Here is a 13,944-nt window from a genome sequence, read left to right on the forward strand (position 1 = left end):
TGTAACAGTTGGAAGTGATGAGCATGAGATGCATAGGAGTAAATAACTTAGAAAGGAAGAAAAGTCTTGTAAGACTATCTACACAGCAGGAGAATTGATTACAAAAGCAAGGGAGCGTTTGTAAAATGAAATACACCCACATTCAGGCACCATCAACTACAGTACACTAGGTTTTAGAGGTTGAAGGCTTGTCACATGCAGTCAAGTGTTGAAAATATGTTACACTGCTCAGGAGCAAGATGGATAAGAATCCCATACACAGTGGATACAGGTTGTTGGTTATTATTTAAGGACAAAGAGCTTGTACGGCATTGGTTACATTGCCGTACGGCAGAAGCAAGGTAGCTATGGCTCCTCTCAGTGGCACTAAGATTACTATGCTCACCTTTTTAACATCTCTGATGAAAAATTAATGCTATGTAATTTGTTTTAAAATGTGTTTAAAATACTGAAGTATATGTTTTATTAGAAATTGATTTAACTGTATTTCAAAAATCGCGCATAAGACTTACTTGAAATTTTGTTGGAATTACAATTAGTACTGGTAGACTATTTTGTACTATTGGCAAGATTCAGTTATGAATTTTGTGGGAATGCCAAGTGAAATACCTCAAACCAGATGATAATTGATGTACGCAAGTTAACAAGTGGACAATAAACAACATCAACAATTGATAATTGATGCCATACACTATTTTCTTTGGCTGGATGCTACTGAAGAATGCCAGTACCTGGGGAGCTGGTAGGTTGTGGACACCTAGAGTATTAAATTTCCTATCACTGGGTGTAAAATGTTTGTGAACACCTTGTTCTAAACAAGAATACCATAGGTTGGCATGCAACCTGGCCGATAATCGATTGCTTATGCTAGTAGTTTGATTTTTTTGGATGGCGGTGCCATTGTGCTTTGTTTTCAGCTGTATTCAGTATGTGACACAAAGGAGAAAATAATGTGATCAGGCCTGCAAAAATAGGACATATGGGCACATAACAAATGCCTATTTTTAAAACTTTGATACAACATAACTTTGTATTTCAATATTGTTTGGCAATGAAATTTTCAGCACTCCTTACAATTTAGTTGGCTTCAAGATAAAAGTTACAGAAAAAAATATTCTAAACCAGTACTGAATTATGAGATGTTATGTGGCAGCATGTATTTTATGCCCACATGCCCTATTTTTGCAGGCCCGGTCACAAATATTGGTACATGATACATGCATTATACATAATGCAGTATGTTAAAAAATCAATCAGTCAGGTTAAAGAAATGTCTAACAGAGAAAAAATCAAGACTGTAGCCTTAGCAGTTGTCAGGTTACACTTGTCTGAAGGAATCAGACAGGTAGTGGTAGCTAAATATAATTTATTTTAAAAGCAACAACATATCTAAAGAATTTTAGCTGTGCTCAGGGGCGGATCCAGAGTTTGGAAAGAGGGGGGGCACCTTTCTGAAAAACAGTTGAAGACCAAAAAAACTTGCTGAAAACCAGTTGAAGACAAAAAAAAAAAAAAAAAAAAAAAAAAAAAAAAAAAGGTCACGACAATAATAACTAGTTATCCTTACCAACTATATCACGTCTGTTATGTATAAAATCCTATTTATAGCTTCATAGGTAAGCTACACTGCCTCATGAACATTGTGACTGCTTTAGTAGAGTAATTGACTGCTCTATTAGAGTATCTCGATCTTGTATGCAATTTCTTGAAGGGGGGTGGCATTTGCCCCAAATGCCCCATCCTGGATCCGCCACTGGTGCTAAAGATAACTTTTGGGCTTGTTTATACCTTACCAATACTCTGTTATGAATTTAGGCATGCGTACATAATGCCGGAAAAATTTTTAGAATAATCGGTGGTAAAAAGGATAAGGAATAATTCCGGAATAATAGGGTAATCTTCCTGAATAATTAATTAGAATTTACACATTTTTTGTGTAGTATCGCAGAAAAATTTGTAAAGGAACATCCACAATCATTGCTAGCACAAAATTGGAAAAAAAGATCGAGATACTCTAATAGAGCAGTCACTTATCATAATAGAACAGTCAGACAAGTTTAGTTGTGGCTGCTCTGTTAGAGTATCTCGATCTTTTGGTATAATATTTATGCTTGCAAGTTGTTATATTTTCAGCTGCAGAAGAATATTCATTTGACTTTTACAATTCCAGGAATTACCCCAGGAATATTTGGGAATAATAGGTGAATAAAAAAAAATGCCAGAAAGAATAATAGGTAATTTAAAAAGCATAATGTACTCAAGCCTAGTTATGATGCCATGAAGATATTGAGGCTGATTTTAGATGGCAATAATATACAGTAATACACAGATGCTTGAACATCATTGGGTAAGTCTGAGGTGTTAATATAATAAGCATTTACTTAATAAAAAAATTATGCATGTTTATGATGCAGGTAATTAGCTAAGTAGTCAATGGCTTTGCTATAAAGCTAGCTACATGTGGAATTTGATTAGTGGCTACAATAATTGATGAACAGATATGAGTGGATTTAGCCTAAGGATTGCTGCCTGGATTGTTGCTAACAGACTTTTCTGCATTCTATAGCTTCGAACTGTTCATTATTTAATCAAACAGTATGACAGAACTGTTAAAGTAGGAATCGCCCCAAAAAAATTGTGCATAGCCCAAAATTCCACCTTTGACAATCATCACAGAGACATCTTACGCTATGAAAATAACCTTTATGGAATAGTACCACATAGTTCATATAATATATAACAAAACACTTACACATAGCCGGATATAGAATTTTAAAAAAATTTCCAAAACTTGAATTTTAGTGTCACTGCCTGACTGCCAGACTGACCATAGTCACAAGGCTAGAGCTCAAACGAAGCAGTGCACAGCCACCATTTTATGCATGCCACAATAACACACTCACCAGCGGGATGTGCCTTTTAAGGTTCTGATGAGTATAGGCCCTCTGCATCTTGTCTTTTCTTTTATCTTCAAGCTACTTGTCTTCTTTTTCATCCAACAAAACCATACAAAGGCATTAAATTTCTGCATCAACACTTTCTTTCAGCAGATGGATTTCAGAAGTGCTTCAGTCCTAATGCTACTATAAGAGGTATGCTAACTAGACATCTGTAGCTTCATGATTAGGAGATAGGTTCGTGACCACACCCATCAAATAAAGGTCTTGGTGGACTAATAGCAATAGAGTATGGAGACTACACCTTTTAACAATGTAGCTATTACTTAACAGTAAACAAGACGACCTCACTCCTTATTGGTCTAGCTAGTTGCACACTCTTTGCCGAGTCGAGATACTCTAATACAACAGTCACTCAAATACAACAGTCATGTGTGATATTCTTCACAAGTTACATTGTAGTTAGTTGTACTACAACAAAAAACTAACCAACTAGTAATTGTTAATTAGTAGAGATCTATGCAATAAAAAGTAGTGAAAAGAGATATGAATGATGGTGTTATGCATTGCTCAGTGGGAAAGTCTCTACTTTGGTACTTTAGCTGTAACAATTATTGCTTCATTTTAAAGGTAGGGACTTCCCACTGAGCTATGCTGAAATATCATCATTCATCTCTTGTTTCACTACTTTTTATTGCATAGATCCCTACTTCATTTTTAAATTAGCATTTTTTTAAATGCTGTCTATGGCATTTTATGGATTATTAATTTAATAACGATTACAGTTGAGCTTGAAGTAGTAGCTAAAAGTAGTATTTTCAGTCAGGAGTTAAGATGGTGAAAACAATTGTAATACAAATGGGACAGAAATGAGAAGTACTGACAGCCGTAAGGTTTCATTAATTTTTCTGTGTGTAATGACAAGTCTTCAGTTGAATGAAGTGCAGTTTCTGCCAGTTTGTTGCAAATAGCTAGCTACTCATCGTTTTCTAATTGATCATGAGCAAAATGTTCAAAATATTTCAAGCTGTTGTTATATTAACAAGCTTCGAAAAACTGAGCAAAAGTATGTGGACTCCCTAGTAGCTGTGTCTGTCATATTCCGTTTGTCTGGCTGATGGATACTCCAGGGGTTTGTGATTTCTTCTTGCTCAATCTATCACTTTAGTATTTTTTTGTTGCATTCTTTCATTCCATTCATGATACAGTACATGTCAAACACATGGAAGGCCAGTAATTTACAGCATATACACATAGAGGTTTTCAGAAGAACTCAAAAACATGCATATTTATGGGATGCCTGACCTTACATGATGTAAAAAGCATGACAAAGCATGACAATCAATCGATCGTTGGCTTATCCCAAGATTGTGGGGATTCTACTGCGCAACTTCCGGATTGTTTGTGGGTGTGAATGACGTGTTTTGTTAACCATTGCATCATTTATGTCCTGTTGCCGTAGATATAAAACGTGATCTGCATCATTCGCATTCTATTACCATAGCTACTGCTTTTATATCTATGGAAACAGGATACAAATGGTGCAATGGTTAGCAAAACACGTCATTCGCACCCACAAACAATCCAGAAGCTGCGCAGTAGAATCCCCACAATCTCGGGATAGGCCAACGATGATGCTATACTATATTCACCAGACCCTTTTCTTTCCCTCCCCCACACAAAAGAAAGAAAAGGGAATGGCTACACAAGACTAGGAATAGATTATTCCTTACAGATATAATCTATGACAGAGGGTACTGTATGGAGGTACTGGTACTAGCTAAATAGCTTCACGATAGGTCACAAGATCACGCCCATTCTTCATTCTGCGCATTATCAATCTATCGATTGAAACCACGATGACACAACCCTTTTGCGCTAGCTGTATTTCAGTGACAACACACCTTCAATTTGGAAGGCTGACTTGACATACTCTATAATCGATCGAAACCAGACCTCTTTTTGGGCAAGCGCACATCTTGCAGGCTGCCTTGAGATACCTTATAAGTGGAAATATTGGCGAGTCAAATATTTGGCGATTCTAACTAAAACGCCGATTGGCGTCATTTTAATTTGGCGGATCCGTCAAACATTTAGGTTGGCGAAATTTTAATTTGGCGGTTCCGTCCGCATTTTTTAACGAGATTTGTATTATAGCGTGCGTTCATTAGTATTCTGTCATGGATACACATGCTGTCGATTCCTGCGTTCATGGTTTCCAAGTGTATAGTGATAGGTGGACCCCAGCCTTAGGAGAAATTCTCGTGTGTGAAATAGAGGACGGAAATGCCAGTGACTCGTATGTGGTCGCGATTAAGAAGGGAAGTGAAATTATTGGGCACGTGCCGAGAAAGATTTTGGCAGCTTGTCACTTGTTTTTGGGGTTTGGTGGATCATTGAGCTGCATTATTACTGATGCACATCGTCGATATTCTTCTGACCTGCCACAAGGAGGATTAGAGATCCCATGTAAACTCGTTTTTGAAAGCACCATGAGCAGCAATTTGGTACCCAAAGTGCGAAGATTAGTGTCGACATGTCCTCCAATCGAATTAAAATTAGCAAAAAAGGCACCAAAACGAAGTATAAAGGAAACAGTGCCAGGTACTTTTCCTGATAAGAAAATACGAGTGGATGATGATGTGATTGATCTTGATTCCATCTCAACAAATGACAATCACCAGGAAGGAGTGCCATGGTTAAAGTGTGAACGTCAGCTTCTGAAAACTACAGACAAAGATATGATTTTGAAAGGTTTAGTTTTAAAACATAGTGGGATTAAAATCTTAAACCTTGCTGTCAGAAACATACTGGTAATGTACTGATAGGCTAGGATTAAACTAGCTACTCTTAATACCATCATCCGTACGTAGTTGAATAATTACTATCATTGCTCTAATGTTTTTAATTTAATACTTAGTAGTAAACCTTTAAGTGTCGTAATGGCTAAATGATGCACTTATGTACAATTATCAATCCTTTCAGGGGCGAGGAGTCAAAGGGGGTTCTTGACCCCCCTCCAAAATTTTTTAGCATACCAAGATCGAGACACTCTAATAGAGCAGTCACTCCAATAAAGCAGTCACAGTATTAGAGTAGTGTGTAGTGAGCTATGTAAGGATTTTTATGTACTTTATCAGTGATAAATGTGTAGTTTGTGAGGTGGGCAGCTATTGTCAGCAGGCTGTGACCTTATTTTTTTGTTTTGTTTTTTTTTGGTCTCACCTTACCAAACTAGACAATGTAGTGCCTCACAGTTCATTTTGACCCCCCCTTTCCATAAACCTGGATCCGCCCCTGCCTTTTGCTTACAAATACACTGTCTTTTTTAGCTATAGCCATCAGCTCTAGAGCACCACAAGGCTAGGTCTAAATATTATTACTGTATGCACACAGCACACGAAACATAGTAAGGTAATACATGTTTTCTTTTTTTCATGCAGGTGACTCTTTGACTGACAAACATATTAATTTTGCTCAGAAATTGCTTAGCAGGAAATTTAGAGTTAATGGGCTACAATCTACACTGACTCTAACCAAGTCCAAGAGGCTAACCGCTAAGAGTGCATCTAATGCTCTACAGATACTCCACTGTAAAGGGTGTCATTGGATTGCTGCTTCCACAGTCAACACCTATCCCAAGCTTGCTGTTTATGATTCACTGTATTCTTCCATTGATGAAGCCACAGTTAAGATTCTAAAGCAAATGTTTGGGGCTAAAGTAGAGGTTGAAGTGAGAGATGGGCCAAAACAGGATAGTACATCTGATTGTGGGCTGTTTGCGATAGCAACATGTGTTTCAATAGCCAGCAGTGGAATCTTGCCAACAAAATTTGACCAGAGTAAAATGAGGAGGCATCTGATAGAATGTTTTGAACAGCTGGAGTTAGAGCCATTTCCTGTAGCTGATAATGATTAGATGACTATAGATGATTTGTTTCTAGTGATTAGAAAAGTTTAATTTACTGTACATATTGACATACTGTACAACCATAATCATTTTAAATGCTAGTTATTAGTATACAATTCAATTATAGTACTCTTTACTAGTAGTTCAAAACGATGATTTAAATGTCAATGATGTCATAAATACCAGATTTCCTAAAGCCGTTAATTGCAACTTCTGGTCTCCTTTCAAGTGCTTGCCACCCTGAAATAATCCAGTTTGCACTAGGGTTCTTGATGACTGAAAGGCTGACATCCACTTGAACTTGACTGACAGGAATCATCTTGAGCTTTTGTCGAACTTCAATAGCATACCATTCCTGAAACTTTCTTTTCATGTGATCTTTCATAGGTTTGTTGATAGAAAGATCTACTGGTTGCAGCTTAGTGCAATTTGGTGGCAATTGCACTGGTATAATTTTGTTCTGTCGTAGCAACGAAATGACTTCATCTGTAGTTTGCCCTCGAAACCCATCAAAATTAATATAGTGATAGCAGGGTGTGCTGGTGCTAGCTTTAAATCCTTTCTCCTTTGTGACACAAAAGGTATTATGATCTTTCTAATGTACCTCTTGGTAGTCTCTTCATTTGACCAACGGTTTTCACTATGCCAAATGTCCCATCCTTCTGGAAATGTCACTGTTGGGTGACATTTCGTTGTTTTTCCTTTATACAATAGTTGAGGTTTAAGGTACTCACCACTTGCAGTCACAGCCAGTACAGCAGTCAACTGCCTTTTGTCATCAATGTTTGCAATAGGTACAACTTTTGTTCCCCGCTTCTCCATTGTCCAGTCACTTGTGGGAACAATTGACAGACCAGTTTGATCCCAGTTTGTGATAAGTTCTTTGGGTACTTCATTCATCACAATCTCAGCTGCTATATCTGCAAGGAATATTTCTTTAGATTCGTCATTTAATAATCTTGAAGGTAGTTTTCCAGAAGTAGTACATTTCCTTTTAACATAACCCATCCTGATGAGTAATGATCTGGCCCAGCTTTTAGTGATTTCAATTTGTTTGAGCTTAGACATATCCCTGGCTCCAACTATGCCTTCTGCCGCACTCATTACCACAAGAGTGTTGACAGATCCATTTACCTTTCTGAGGGACTCCACATACTCTTGTACTGCTGCATCTAATTCTTGACCCAACATTAATGGCCTTCCTCTGTCTTTAGTGGGCAACTTCTTAATGACAATTGGTTCAGTTTCTGGTGCTTGACCTTTCTTTTTTCTCTCTTAGATTTCCTCATTCAGTTTGTCAAAATACTCCACCTTCAGTCGCCTGCAAGTTGATTCATTGATGTTAACGCCCCACACTTTAGAGTAATGCTTTGCTAGTGTAGTAGGCCCATTATCTAAGGAATACTTTCCTAGTTCTGCGCGCTGTTCGTCGCTATACGAGTTATACTTTCCTCGAGGCAATTCTTTAGAAGCTGCTTCCAATGCTTTAGCCACGGCTCTGTCTGCACTTTCAATGTCTTTACTAGTTAACAGAGAACTCCCAATGGATTGCTCCTTTCGTTTGAAGAACGTAAACAGGGTTACCGCGGCCATCTTAGAAAGACTAACGTGCGAATAATTAAAACGGGACTCCCTATATTTGGCATCATTTTAATTTGGCGGTGTGCTCTAATTTCGCCAAATCGCCAAATTAAAGTCACCACCAAAATTTCCACGTATATGGTACTCTAACACAGCAGTCACCCTAATAGAACAGTCGCATGTTTATAGCTAGCTGTATACTTTAACAAAAAAAAAAAACTAAACAAACTAGTATATTAAAAATTAAAAAATATAGTAGGAATCAAAGCGATAAAAAGTAGTGAAACAAGAAAAGAACGATGGTAGCTATTACAGCATAGCTAGGTGGGAAATTCCTACTTTGGCATTGGACACAAAATAATGGCTATATCCGTGATGCCAAAGTAGGGATTTTCCACCGAGCTATGCTGTAATAGCTACCATCGTTCTTCTCTTGTTTCACTACTTTTTATTGCTTGGATTCCTACTTTATTTTTAAATTTATAATTTTTAATATACTAGTATATCAAGACAAACGGTAGTGTGTCGTGCGGCCCAAGAAGCCGGCGCGCAACACCCGTGAATAGATTGACAGAAAGGAAAAAAATGCAATTTTCGCACCTCCGTAGCTCTGTGCTGCCTAGATGAAACACGACGATTTTTGCTGTGCACACTCCCTCCACCTTCAGCACTCCACATTCCAAATTTGAGAGAAATCACTTCAAGCGTTCCCGAGATATGCGACTTCAAAAATTGGTTTAGTTTCTTTGTTTTTTTTTCTTATTTTTCTTCCTCTTTTCGCACACTTACAAAAACTGCTATAAAGTGCGAATGCCATATCCGATTGCCTTGAAATTTGGCACACTGAAGCGGGGTATAAAGGCGCATCTCTGTACCAACTTTGGCTAGGATACGACAAACAGGAAAAGAGTTATAATCGATTATTCACGAAAAATAACACCAATATGTTGTCACGCCTACAGGGTAAACCGCGTATGGGAAGAAGCTGAAAATCGGTGGGTGAATAGGTTAACTATTGAACCTCAAACCTTTTGTAGTTTGAAAGAAATTGAGCTAACAACCAGGAAGATACAACGAAAAAACCAACAGTGTGTAACAATTATGCAATCGAGATTACCTAATAAAAAATGATTACTTGCCACGCCTACCAGATAAACTGCTTGGGGTAATGCTTTGAAAATCGCTGTATAGATGGAGTAATCATCTTAGAAAAGCTCTTCAATGGTGTAGAAGAATCAGACATAAAGCCACGGAGTTATAACACGAAATCCAACTTGATGCAATCACATGTTAAAGCAGTAGCATATAAATGTTTGGTCAGGCCAATCCTTGAATATGCCTCTCCAGTTTGGTGTGTTCATTCTTCTAAAGATATTTCGCAGCTGGAATCAATTCAAAGACGTGCTGCACGCTGGGTCTGTGGTAGCAGGTGGAATTCTGCTACTAGAAACTGGACTAAATCCTCTGACTCATGTTTGCATCAGCTTAAGTGGCCTACCCTCCACTCTAGGAGATCCTTCAGTTCTATTAGCCTAGCTCATGATATTTTACACAATCGAATTTCAATCCCATTTAACAAGTATTTCCAATTTTCTTTTACAAACACAAGATCTCACCCTCAATCACTTTCCATTCCCTCATTGACCATCAACTCTTATCGTCACTCTTTCTTTGTCAACACTCCTTTTCTGTGGAACTCAATACCTCACAGTATTCTTCAACTGTAGAATCATGTTGCTTTTCACTCTGCTCTTCATCGATTTCTTTTTGTGTAGCATCAACTATATGTCTTCAGTTTGTATAAGCTTTTAATACATATGTTTAGTGTTTTTTTTGTTTGTTTGTTTGTTTGTTTTTATTCAGTGTACATGTGTGTGTGTTGTTTTGTATGTACTTTTTGTGAAGGGGAGCACGTTTACAGGCTTAGCCTTTTGTGTACCCTTGTCTTTTGACAAAATGGATAATCTAATCTAATCTAAGTGCGAGATCGAAATACTCTAATAGAGCAGTCATCCTAATAGAGCAGTCACCCTGAAGAGAATTCAAGAGATCAGCTAGAAACAGGTCACCTGTATAGAGATCAGCTACAAGCAATTCACCCTGTAGAGTGATCAGCTACAAACAATTCACCCTGTAGAGAGATCAGCTAGAAGAAGTTACCTTGTAGGGAGTTCATGCAACTATGGAAAGAGATAGTTCAGCTAGAAGAAATCACCTTGTAGAGTTCAGCTACAAAGAAGCTACCATGTAGGGAGTTCAACTACAAACAAATCGCCCTGTAGAGAGATCAATAGAAGAAGTTATCTTGTAGATAGTTCAGCTACAAAGAAACCATCATGTAGAGAAATCAGCTGCAAAAAAATCACCTGTAGAGAGTTCAATTACAAACAAATCTCCCTGTAGAGAGATCAGCTAGAAGAAATTATCTTGTAGAGAATTCATCTACAAACAAATCACCCTGTAGAAAGATCAGCTAGAAGGAGTCACCTTGTAGAGAGTTCAGTTACAAAGAAACCATCATGTAGAGAGTTCAGCTGCAAACAAATCTCCCTGAAGAGAGATCAGCTAGAAGAAGTTTCCTTGTAGAGAGTTCAGCTACAAACAAATCATCCTGTAGAAAGATCAGCTAGAAGAAGTTACCTTGTAGAGAGTTCAGCTACAAAGAAACCATCATGTAGAGAGTTCAGCTGCAAACAAATCACCTGTAGAGAGTTCAGCTACAAACAAATCTCCATGTAGAGAGATCAGCTAGAAGAAGTTTCCTTGTAGAGAGTTCAGCTAGAAACAAATCTCCCTGTAGAGAGATCAGCTAGAAGAAATTACCTTGTAGAGAGTTCAGTTACAAAGAAACCACCATGTAGAGAGTTCAGCTGCAAAGAAATCACTCTGTAGAAAATTCAGCCACAAACAAATTGCCCTGTAGAAAGATCAGTTAGAAGAAGTTACCTTGTAGAGAGTTCAGATACAAAGAAACCATTCTGTAAAGAGTTCAGCTGCAAACAAATCACCTGCACAGAATTCAGCTACAAACAAATCACCCTGTAGAGAGATCAGCTAAAAGAAGTTACCTTATAGATAGTTCAGCTACAAACAAATCACCCTGTAGATAGATCAGCTAGAAGTTACCTTGTAGATTATTCAGCTACAAGCATTCACCCTGTAGAGAGAGAAGCAAGAAGAAGTCACCTTGTGGAGTGTTCAGTTACAAAGAAACCACCATGGAGAGTTCTATGATAAATATATGTATTATATATATAATTTGTACATTTACTGATAAAATCAGAAATATTTAAAGTACATCTGCTTCACCTTTTCTTCTTCCTGTAGTAAAGAAAAAAAGACAGGTTAAAAAAGTCCCAAAGCTGGCCATAGGCCAGCTTTGGAGTATACAAATACAAAAAGAAATGAAATCTAATCCAAAACAGCCAAGTTGTAAAAAAACAGTGCGGCCCTCAAAAAGGCTATGGTGAAAAAAGATGTGAAATCCAAGGTGGTGGCCAAGAAATGGCTGTGATGGTAGGTTAATGGTAAAAATTTTAATAACAGCAATTTAGGTGAATTTTTTTGCCAAGACCAAGTGGCACAAAAATTCACTTGAATTGTCGTTAGTAAAATTTTTACCATTCACCTACCATCACAGCCATTTCTTGGCCGCTACCTTGGATTTCACATCTTTTTTCACCATAGCCTTTTTGAGGGCCGCACTGTTTTTTTACAGCTTGGCTGTTTTGGATTAGATATAGGTGTCTCCACCACTTCTGATTTTTGGGAATGACAAAAATGGCTGGTTACATCATACAAGCATTGTAATAATGGCTGCAGAATACTTACATCATACCATTAAATCCTTCCCATGAGAACCAGTCATGGAAAAGATCGAAACACTCTATAAGAACAGTCACCAGGTATTTGCTGATTTATTAGTTATGAAGATAGCAAATATAAATATTTACATGGAAGTGTGTATAATAGGATAAATATATGAGCACTGCAGCATAACATGATAGGTTATAAGATTAAGCATGTAGCTCAGTGCCTAGCTTTAGCTAATCACTGAGTTGTGACTTCATCATATTAAAGTTATATAATTATAGTTATATAGCTATTAGCTTCAAAATGTTAGACTCATGCTACATGCGTATAGTAAGTATAAAAAAAGGGAGTAACACTGTATGTACATATGTTACAGCTGTATAATGTAAAATTAAAGTGAACACATAATGCAATGGGTTTAACACAAGTGTTAGTTAACAGTTATTTGCTAGGGGGTTTTCAGCTGAAAATGGTCTCAGGTTTAATCTCAGAGCATACAATTTAAAACCTTTTCCTAGGGAACGTGCCCCCAGACCCCCACGTCATTCACACAACAAAGTGCTTGGCATTTCATAGTGCCTGCCCTTTGGCCTGACTACTTAAGAATTACTTCCTCCGACCCTGATTTTGAAGAAAAGTCAGTGAGTAAATATGCTTAAGTCAACAAGAAATTTAAAGTAAAAATCCAAATTCATTCCACCAGCCACACTTAAGCAGATTTAGCCACAATATTGCACAGGCAATATGGCATTATAGTAAGTGACTGAGTCTGCAAAAACAGGGCATGTGGGCACGTGGTTTTAGCCTATTTTTTCAAACTTCCTTGAATCATAACTTTTATATCTATGTGCTATGGCAATGAAATTTTAAACACTAAGTAAGTATTTAATTGGTTTTATGATGCAAGTTACAGAATGCAAATATTCTGTTCCAGTACTGAGACATGGTCTGTAGTATTACAGGGTGTAGTTTGTGCCCACACACCCTGTTTTCTCAGACCTGTTCACTATTATTATAGTGATTAACTACATATGTGACCAAATTTTGGAAAATCAATCACATGGGCGCATTTGACACATAAAATATTTAATTACCAAATAACAAGCTTTATAGTACAAACCTACTTGTCAATGATTGTAAGCCATTCCCAATACCTTAAATTACTACAAAATTCTAGAAATATTTTTGTAATTCTGCTTTACTCATAACAGTAACCCACTAAACATTAAACTTCTAATTATTTCATGCGCACCCATATGGGTGATTTTCCAAAATTCAGTCACATATTTGTTTAGTAGCCGATTTACACTGGCAGTTTTTGAGATGCTAATAGAATGTCCCATGTTTTATCTAGGTTCTGTTAAACATCATGGCTATAACATGATGTAAGTTCAAACGTAATGGCTTGCTGTAATCATACGTGTTTTTGGATTCTTCTAAAAAGTTCTATACAAACTGTATTCAGTGCACTGGTTCATTGTATGACCATCTGTATAATATTTCCTAATGTTAATTAGCATATATATTTAAATGATATTCCTAGGACTGGTCTGTTAACATGAACAAAATGTAGTGATAACATTCACTACGTTTATCAACAAGCAACCATGCATTATCAAAATTTTCAAGTGTTTTACTGTCTATTGATTAAATCCAGTTGTTCTCCTCTTACTGATTGAACTGACTGGTCATCCAGAGCAGTAAACACTATTAGCTTTGTTGATTGGTTGTACTGGCCAGAGT

The 13,944-nt window shown here is 37.2% G+C and overlaps 1 protein-coding gene across 3 annotated transcripts in view; it reads right to left on the minus strand.

Moving 5' to 3' along the window:
* The window catches only part of LOC136247508 (uncharacterized), a 161,725-nt gene that overhangs the window by 145,142 nt on the left and 2,639 nt on the right, over positions 1-13,944 (minus strand). The window lies entirely within an intron of this gene.

Source organism: Dysidea avara, chromosome 2 (genome assembly GCF_963678975.1).
Source record: "Dysidea avara chromosome 2, odDysAvar1.4, whole genome shotgun sequence".
Taxonomy (NCBI): domain Eukaryota; kingdom Metazoa; phylum Porifera; class Demospongiae; order Dictyoceratida; family Dysideidae; genus Dysidea; species Dysidea avara.